Below are 9,886 nucleotides of genomic sequence, written 5' to 3'. Positions count from 1 at the left end.
AGAGAGAGAGAGAGAGAGAGAGAGAGAGAGAGAGAGAGAGAGAGAGAGAGAGAGCCCTATTTCTACCACTACCTTAGGCATTTTTCCAAAGGGACAGCCTAATGAAACCTGTAGGGGAAGTCATGACTCCTGACTGGCTGAGAGACCTGTGAAGCTGTAAATTTGTATAAGGATGGCGTTACAGTATATGTCCTTTTAGACTTATAACCAGGTAATTATTTGCCACAGTTATGTTACACCTCTGTATGGGGAAGATATAACTATTTAAAAGATCACAATTGCCCCTCTTGAATTTTCTCTCTGAAGTCCACCCCCACGCAAATATGCAGTATCGTTAGCTCAGAAGTTTCTCAGTCAATCAAGAGTCAGCTGTATCTCTAGGACTTAGCAGATAGTGTCATATAGCGTAGGAGAACCACTTTAAGCTTGGGAGGAAGAAGGATTTTAAAAAAGCAGAATAGTAACCACTTAAATGGACTTGATATTTTTTGGTATAATGAGTCTTTTCTTACTCCTCAGATGACCACACAGATCTATTTCACCTTTGCATAAGAACTACATTGTAATTTAGCGAAACGAAGAGACACATTTATTTATGTGTAAGATGATATGCTAAGTGTAAAGGTGAACAGAACTAGAGAATAGATATGTCTTCAAGGAGTTTACAATCTAGTATGGGAGGTAAGACAAATACTATATGATAAGGCAGACTGTGATAAGTAAAAGAAATAAAAATATTTTATAGTAAAATAATAACATCAAATATTTATGGCAGATGGTCATTATTCCTTCTTTCCAAATTGCTTATTCTTGTTAGATGATTTAGATCTTCAGGTTATTTTCTACATCTTATCTAAGTAATTAATTAGTATCAAGTGAGCAGACAAGATCATAGGTTCCTGACCTACTGATACAGAAGGGTAGACATATTCAAGAGTTATTTGAATACACTTTTAGAATTTAAAAAATTCAAGCTTCTACCATATTGGCTCATAAATCAAAGAACACATGATTAGGCAATTATAACTTGTCCAGAAAATTATTATTTTCAGTTCCATTTATTTTTAGCTTTTCTGTATAATGAAGATCTTTGTGTATTCCGAAGTTAACCTGTGACCAGGGTTGAATCATTTTAGGGAAAGCAGATGTCAAGTTACCCAATATGTTTAAAACATGTGAGATGACTGTTCCTTTTTTAATCAACATTATCATGTGAGCTTATTGGTTCTTTTCCCTCCCCCTTTTTTAACAGCTGTTGACAGTGACAAGTTACCTCCAGCTAAGTGGGAAGATGAGCAGCTGCTTGCAGTACCAAAGCCAATCTTCTGCCTGGATCATTTGGCTTATGTTTCTCTGAAAGAGGTGAAGCCTGTAATATCCAAGATGGGCTAAACTCATTGTTATCTACAATTCTACCAGTCTCTGTCACAAGTATTTGGGCAAACACCCATTTCTCCTTTATCCCAAATAAATTCTCACACTATTTTTCCTGAATGGCAAGCTCAATACAAGAAGTCAGATTATAATCTTTTCACAAGTATTTTATTATGATTGGTTATAAAATTGCAAATGAAAGCAAAATTGTTTTCTTTGCAAATTAACCAAGCTCATATACATATTAGAAAACTTGATTTGGGTCTTCCCTGAAGATTGTCTATACAGAGCCTCTTTGTGGCTTAGAGTGGACCTACTCTGTTCTTGAATGCTATGTTATTGGAACACTAGCTCTGGTGGGTTTTACCACCCTAAAGAGGCTTCAAGCAGAAGGCCAGCAATGGACTGAAATTTTATCATCAACCAGGTATGTTCAGAAAGGCTTCCTACCAAAGTATTTTCACAGAGATGAAGCCTTTAGCTCTGCCCACTCTCAAAGATCATCTATTTGAGTTTTGGAGGGGTCACTAACAATAATGATAGATGAGAGACAATTACAGGTACTTGCAAGTTTGAAGTATGAATTGCAATCAAATTCATCAATTCAGGGATGGCTAAGCAAGTTATGATACATGAATTTCAGAGATTACTGTGCTGCAAGAGAAAAAAATGCAAAGAAGCATGAGAAAGGAACAGATGAAAAGTGAAGTGTATTAGAACCAGGAAACAATGAACACAATGATTCCAACATTGTAAGTGAAATGCACAACAGCCACAAAAGCAATATACTGAATGCTTCAAAATTATAATGTCTAAGCGAAGACCCAAAGGAGAGAGATGAGGAAGCATCCCAACTCATTTCTTTGCAGATGTAGGGGACTATGGGTGTGGAACACTGTGTACAATGTCAAACTTGTTCAATATGTTGATTAGTTTTGCTGAACTGTTAAATTTTTTTCCTCAATTTTTTTTGTTTGTTTTAAGAGATGTCTTTTGGCAGGGGTGGAAGGAAAAAAGGGACATGTTTGTAAGAGTAAGCAATTTCAAAATGAAATAAAACTATTTAAAAGTCATATTAAATGGAAATGTGTTTTGCATAATTTCATATGTATAATTGATGTCATATTGCATGCCTTCTCAGGAGATAGGGAAGGGGTTGGGAGGGAGGGAGAGAATTAGAAAATCAAAATTTAAAAAAGGTTAAAATAAATAAATAAATAATATTTTTTTAAAAAGGCAAAAAATTCACATTTGAATTTATTGTGTATAAATGTAGTAATCATTATTCTAGAGGCAGCTGTAGTATAGAAAATAGACATCTAGTCTCAGCATCAAGAAGATCCTGTGTGCAAGAACACTCTGACACATATAGAAGCTATGACCTGGGATAAGTCCTTTGGGCTTTTGGTATTCCCAGACAACTAAACACTAACACTAAAAGTTGCAGAGCAGTTACTGATAGATATTGGTGGAGAGAGTTCCATCATTTTCTGTATAGCAGAAATCACGGTTCTGGTAAGGGGAGAAACAATTATAATCCACTGACACAATCTAGGACATAGTAGATCCAACAATTAAAGAAGAGTTAAATTTGACCTTTAAAGCCATTTTTTCCAAAATTTGTTTGACTCTAACATATTTAAAATTATAGCCTAGTAATTCTAAAATTCAAGGGTTCTTCACTTTTTCTGTGTGTGTCTTGGACATTTTTAACAGGTTGGTGAAGCCTCAGATTCTTTTTTTTTAAATTATTATTCAAAATAGACTTACAGTGAAAATAGAGGTGTATTTTTTTCCTCTCCAAGTCTATGGAGTTCAGGTTAAGAACCTCTGATATAGTGAAACAGTAATGCATTTAGAATCAGTTGTTTGTTGTTTAGTCATTTTTCAGTTGTGACTGACCTTTGCAATGCCATTTGGGGTTTTCTTGGCAAAGATACTGGAGTGATTTGCCATTTTCTTCTCCAGCTCATTTTACAGATGAGGAAACTGAGGCAACCAGGGTTAAATGACTTGCCCAGGGTCACACAACTGCTAAATGTCTGAGGCTATATTTAAATCCCAGTTCTGCTATGTGACCTTGGGAAGATCACTTAAACTTTCTGGATCACAGCTCCTTTCACTCTACAATGAAGACATTGGATGAGATTATCTGAAAGTTCCCTTGTAGTTTATAAACCTATGAACTTCTGGTGATTGAAACTGCCTTATCAATGCACAAAGGTATCTCATGAGAAGTTATCATGCATGTAGTTATATCATGAAAAGAATTGTCCAAGGGTAAATAATTCACTGATTATGGGGAAAAGGTCATGTTGGTAAGAAATCAATGATGAGCAGAACATAATATTTAAATATTCAAGGAAATGAGGTAATTCTATGACATTTTTCTTCCTTGTGCCTCTACTGGGCCAGAGGCTACTAGAAGACACCAATCTCTTTTTTGTGGGCATTATCTTTGATGCTGAAATAAGTTATCACAGAATGTTAATGTTTCTCAGGCACACCTCATTATGTATTCTCACTTTCATTGCAGACTATAAGGAAAACAGAAAATGATACAAAATTGATATATCCTCCTGATATTTTGAAGATGGAATTGTATGATTTTAGTTAAAAGGCAAAACTGGACATCTAAAGGACACAAATGACCATGTCAAAAAGTTCTGAGTCCTCATCATGCCATTTATACTGGATTTAAAAAAAAATTCTTCCTGAATAACCTTTTTCTTGCCACTTCTTAATCTTCCTTTACAATATTTCAAAGTTTTGTCTCATTTTCAAAATTTGCCATTATGCAGAGGGAGTTAAGTGGTAAAAAAGAAAAAAGAAAAAAAAGTTGAGTCCTGTTCTCAAATAAAGTGTTTTTTAAAAGATCAGCTTTGTTTCCATAGTAGATTCACAATTGTTTTTCCATTAGTTTTGGCTAAATTTTTCTAAGAAACAATTCTGACAGCACAAATTATGATACTGGTTTGTGATATTGGAATATAATACAAATGTGTCCTTTCATTTCTCTTGCCCCTAATTTATATTTTAAGGACCTGTTAAGATACACCATTCTCTATAATTTTCTATTTTTTCTTATGTTCATTTTAATTTTATGGGAATAATACTTTTTTAACCTTTTACTTTCTGTGTTTCATGAGATATTTTCCAAATTAAAAGACTGTCATGTGTTTGGATTAAGCAAGATATTTGCTACTAAAACTGACAAAATTGTTTAAGGGTTGATGGACAATGTTACATGAATTATGTTTGTATACTTTGGTGAATACAGTTTAAACTGTGACATTTTTGCCAACTCTACCTGAATAGGAAGGATGCTATTCACCTCATTATATGTTCCTTTGTGTAGGGGTATCAAGAAAAGCACACTTTCACTGCCTTACTTTCTTATTATCAAAAACCAGCTTTGTTCTTTTCCAAAAAATTTGTTTAAAAAATACAGGGGGATAATTGATATACTTATCTTTCATTATCTCCTTTTGTGTATAAAATATCTCACAAAGAAATATATAATCATTTTATATAATGATAATAATGATAAAAGCAAACATTTATATAGTGTTTTAAGGTTTGCGAAGTGCTTGACACATGTTCTCTAGTTGTATACACATTTCTCTATGTCATCCTTGATACTTCACATTACTGTAGCCTGATAATTTTGTTAAAATTCAATAATATAAGTTTACAAGAGGAAAGCATGCTACTAGCCAAATTAGGCACTCCCTCAGTGGGTATTACTTTAACAAATCATTTTATATTTGGAAAGAATCACAGAGGCCAGGTCACTCTACAGGCACACAAAATGGAATCTCCCTTGCAATGTCCAATAAATAATAATGCAGGGGTGGTACCAAGATGGAGGAGTGAAAGCAGTAACTTGCTTGAGCTCTCCCCCAATCTCTTCCAAATACCTATAAAAAATGGCTCTAAACAAATTCTAAAGCAGCAGAACCCACAAAAAGACAGAGAGAAACAAATTTCCAGTCCCAAGACAACCTGGATGGTTGATCAAAAAGGTATATCTTGCCAGGTGGGGAGAGGAGCATAGTTTGGCGTGGGCGTGCTGGCCTCAACGAACCTGGAGCAGGCCTCAGTGAACTGAATCGTGGGCAGCTGTGGTGGTTTTCAGACTTCTCAACCCACAAACTCCAAAGACAACTTAGAAGGTCAGTGGGAAAAGTCTGTGACTGCGGTGAGAGAGAGAAGCTAGGCCTCAGCAACAAGTCCTGAGCGTGGCTGCAGCCATGGGACAGCAGCTACCTCCTGGGCTTCCCGCCCACAGACTGAGGGGGAATTGAGTGGCTGATCAGACGGGGATTGCAGGAATCTCTTTTCCAGTGCTGAGGCAGGAATCTCTTGCTTTAGCAGAGCTTGGATCTGAGTCACAATTCTGAGGGGCAGTCCTGGGGCAAGGAGGAGGGCTGGCAGGGTGGAGCTTGTTGTGGCCGTGGAGAGGAAACACTTCACCCCTTATCATACCACCTTGGAAGAACTGAAAATTTACAGGTCCCTAGAAGTACCTCTGAAAACAGCTGTACAAACCCCCAAAGCTTAAGACAGTACATTCTCCACATTGGAAGCAGACTCTTACCTTAACAAAGAGTTTAAAACTCAAGTAATTGACTAGGATCATGAGTAAGCAGCACCAAAAGAGTCAGACTATATTATTTTACTTTGGTGATAAAGAATATCAAAGCAAACAACCAGAAGAAGACAACAAAGTCAAAGCTCCTACATCCAAAGCCCCCAAGAAAAATATAAATCAGTCACAGGCCTTGGAAGAGCTCAAAAGGGATTTTGAGAAGCAAGTAAGAGAAGTAGAGGAAAAATTGGGAAGAGAAATGAGAGTGATGCAAGAAAATCATGAAAAACAAGTCAATAGCTTGCTAAAGGAGACCCAAAAAATACTGAAGAAAATAACACCTTAAAAAATAGCCTAACACAAATGGCAAAAGAGGCCCAAAAAGTCAATGAGAAGAATGCCCTAAAAAGCAAAATTGACCAAATGGAAAAGGAAATCCAAAAGATTACTGAGGAAAATACTTCCTTAAAAATTAGAATAGAGCAATTGGAAGCTTGTGACTTTTTGAGAAATGAAGACACTGTAAAACAAATCCAAAAGAATGAAAAATTAGAAAACAATGTGAAATATCTCATTGGAAAAACAATTGACCTGGAAAATAGATCCAGGAGAAAGAATTTTAAAATTATTGGACTATCTGAAAGTCATGATCAAAAAAAGAGCCTAGACATCATCTTTCAAGAAATTATCATGGAAAACTGCCCTGATATTTTAGAACCAGAGAGCAAAAGAGAAATGGAAAGAATCCACCAATTTCCTCCTGAAAGAGATACCCAAAGGAAAACTCCTAGGAATGTTGTAGCCAAATTCCAGACTTCCCAGGTCAAGGAGAAAATATTACTAGCATCCAGAAAGAAACAGTTCACGTATTGTGGAAACACAATCAGGGTAACACAAGATTTAGCAGCTTCTACATTAAGGGACCGCAGGGCTTGGAATATAATATTCCAGAGGGCAAAGGAGATAGGACTACAATCAAGAATCACCTACCCAGCAAAACTGAGTATAATCCTGCAGGGGAAAAATGGTCATTCAGTGAACTAGAGGACTTTCAAACATTCTTGATGAAAAGACTAGAGCTGAATAGAAAATTTGACTTTCAAATACAAAACTCAAGTGTTACATGAAGAGGTAAACAAGAAAGAGAAATTGTAAGAGACTTATTAAGGTTGAACTATTTACATTACTGCATGGAAAGAGGATATTTGTAACTCATGAGACCTTTGTCAGTATTAGGGTAGTTGGAGAGAAAAAATTATATGTATGTGTGTATATAGATAGATAGATAGATAGATAGATAGATAGATAGATAGATAGATAGATAGATAGATAGAGGGCACAGGGGGACTTGAAGATGAAGGGGTCATATCTGGAGAATAAAATCAAGGGTTGAGAGAGGATTATACTAGGAGAAGGAGAAAGGGAGAGGTAGAACAGGGTAAACTATCTCACAAAAAAAACAGAAAAGAAAAGGCTCTTACAGTGGAGGGGAAATGGGGAAGGTGAGAGGGAATGAGTGAATCTTATTCTCATAGGATTTGACTTAAGGAGGGAATAGCATTCACACTCAATTGGGTATAGAAATATGTCTTACCCTACAGAAAAATAGGGAGGGGAAGGGGACAAGAGAGTAGGGGGATGATAGAGAGGAGGGCAGATCTGGTAAGGGGGTAATCAGAAGCAAATACTTCTGAGGGGGGACAGGGTCAAAAGAAAGAATAGAATAAATGGAGGGGCAGAATAGGATTGAGGGAAATAGAGTTAGTTTTTCACAGCATGTCTACTATGGAAGTGTTTTGCATAACTGTGCCTGTATAACCTATATTGAGTTGCTTGCCTTTTCAATGAGGGTGGGTGGGGAGGGAAGAAGGGAGAAAATTTGGAACCCCTGTTTATAAAACAATGTTTTCACATGCACCTGGGAAATAAGAAATACAGGAAATGGGGTACAGAAATCCATCCTGCCCTACAGGAAAATAGAAGGGGAAGGGGATAAGAGAAGGGGGAGTGAGAGATAGAAGGGAAGGCAGACTAGGGGAAGGGGTATTCAGAATGCATGCCATCTTGGGGTGGGGGGAGGGGTGAGATAGGGTGAAAATTTGGAACTCAAAATCTTGTGGAAGTAAATGTTGAAAACTAAAAATAAATAAATTTATTAATAATAAAAATTAAATAATAATGCACTCTTTACTCAAAGGTTTTCAATGAATGGTAGCCCCTTTACTTCTCAAGGCAGCCCGTCCCATTTATGGCTAGATAGGTTGAATTATTAGGAAGTTTTTCCTAACATCAAGTCTAAATTTGACTCTTTGCTACTGGCATACATTGTTCTTTGTTCTGTCCTCTTGGGGCAAACAGGACAAGTGTATTCCCTCTTTGACAGGAGATCTCTTCAAATAGTTGATGACAACTATCTGAATCTTTGCTACTCCAACTTAAAATTCCTCATATGCTATGAATTCCAATCTTTTCATTGCCCTGGTTGTCCTTCACTGGGTGTTCTCCAGCTTATCAATGTCCTTCCTAAACTATGATCCCCAGATCAGAACAGAATACTCAAATTATCCTGACCTTACTCCTAGACATTGTTTTTTATTCTGTCCAAGATTACATTAACTTTTTTGGCTTCCTTATCACACTACTGACTCATTTTGAGCTTGCATATTGCTAAAATCTCTAGATATGTTTCACACCAACTGCTCCCTAATCATGCCTCCCCCACCTTGCATTTATGAAATTGATCCTTTAAATACATATAAGATTTTACATTTAACCTTGTTGAATTGCATTTAATTATGTTTATTCCAATGTTCTAGCCTTTTAAGACCCTTTAAAATCCTGAGTGTGTCATCTAGAGTGTTTGTTCTTCTTCTCAGCCATCTTCAATGTGCAATATATACTGCAATAAGCAACATACACACACATTCATACATATAAATATACACACATATGTATGTGTGTGTATTAGTGTAGGACCAAGCCACCAAGCCCAGATCCTCGAGGCTCTCCAATGCAGAACACTTACCAGTTTTCCGCCATGAAGATCTGAATTCGAAGAATGCCATCCTCAGAATGACAACTTTTATAATGACAAAGAACTGTTGCATCATCAAAGTTAGATACAATCATACTATTCAAGTAGAAATGACTGATAAAATAGCCAATAATTTCTTATTTTAAAATATCTTTTCTATAGGTCATTAGAAGGTTCACTGGACTAAGAGTCAGAAAACCTGGATATGAATCATACCTCTAACATTAATTAGCATAATGTACTCAGACAAATTATTTTGCCTCTTAGAGTTTCCTCACATGTAAAATGGAAAAACAGCATTTGATTTTGCCCCCAAACTCTCAAAATCTATCAACCATCGTTAAAAGTATTAAGAAACTATGTATCCTTAGTTTTATGTAAGGTGCTCTACAAAGGTTATCAAATAGTTGAAGTCTACATATGCCTAAACAAAATATCAAGGGTATTTTATGTGGGTCTGAGTAAAGTATCCCAGGACAGAAGGATTGCACATTCATTTGAGAGGAAGTCAAGGCTGAAGCAGAACATTTCACATACGTTGTTGTTGTTCAGTCATTCGGTTGTACCTGACTTTTCACAACCCCATGAACTATAGCACTCAAGCACCTTCTGTCCTCCACTGTCTCCCAAAATCTATCCAAGCTCATGGTTTGTTCTTTTCATGACATAATCTATCCATCTCATCCTCTTCTATCTCCTTCTCCTTTTGCCTTCAATTTTTTCCAGCATCAAAGACCAGTCTCCTTATTACGTGGCCAAAATATTTAAGCTTCAGCTTCCTTCCAATGAATAGTCAGAGTTAATTTCTTCAAATATTGACTGATTTGATTTCCTTGCTGTCCAAGGAATTCTCAAAAGTCTTCTCTGGCACCACAATTTGAAAGGGT

This window comes from Vombatus ursinus, unplaced genomic scaffold (genome assembly GCF_900497805.2).
Source record: "Vombatus ursinus unplaced genomic scaffold, bare-nosed wombat genome assembly UNPS02014774.1, whole genome shotgun sequence".
NCBI classification, from domain to species: domain Eukaryota; kingdom Metazoa; phylum Chordata; class Mammalia; order Diprotodontia; family Vombatidae; genus Vombatus; species Vombatus ursinus.
Note: the sequence above shows the minus strand (reverse complement) of the source record.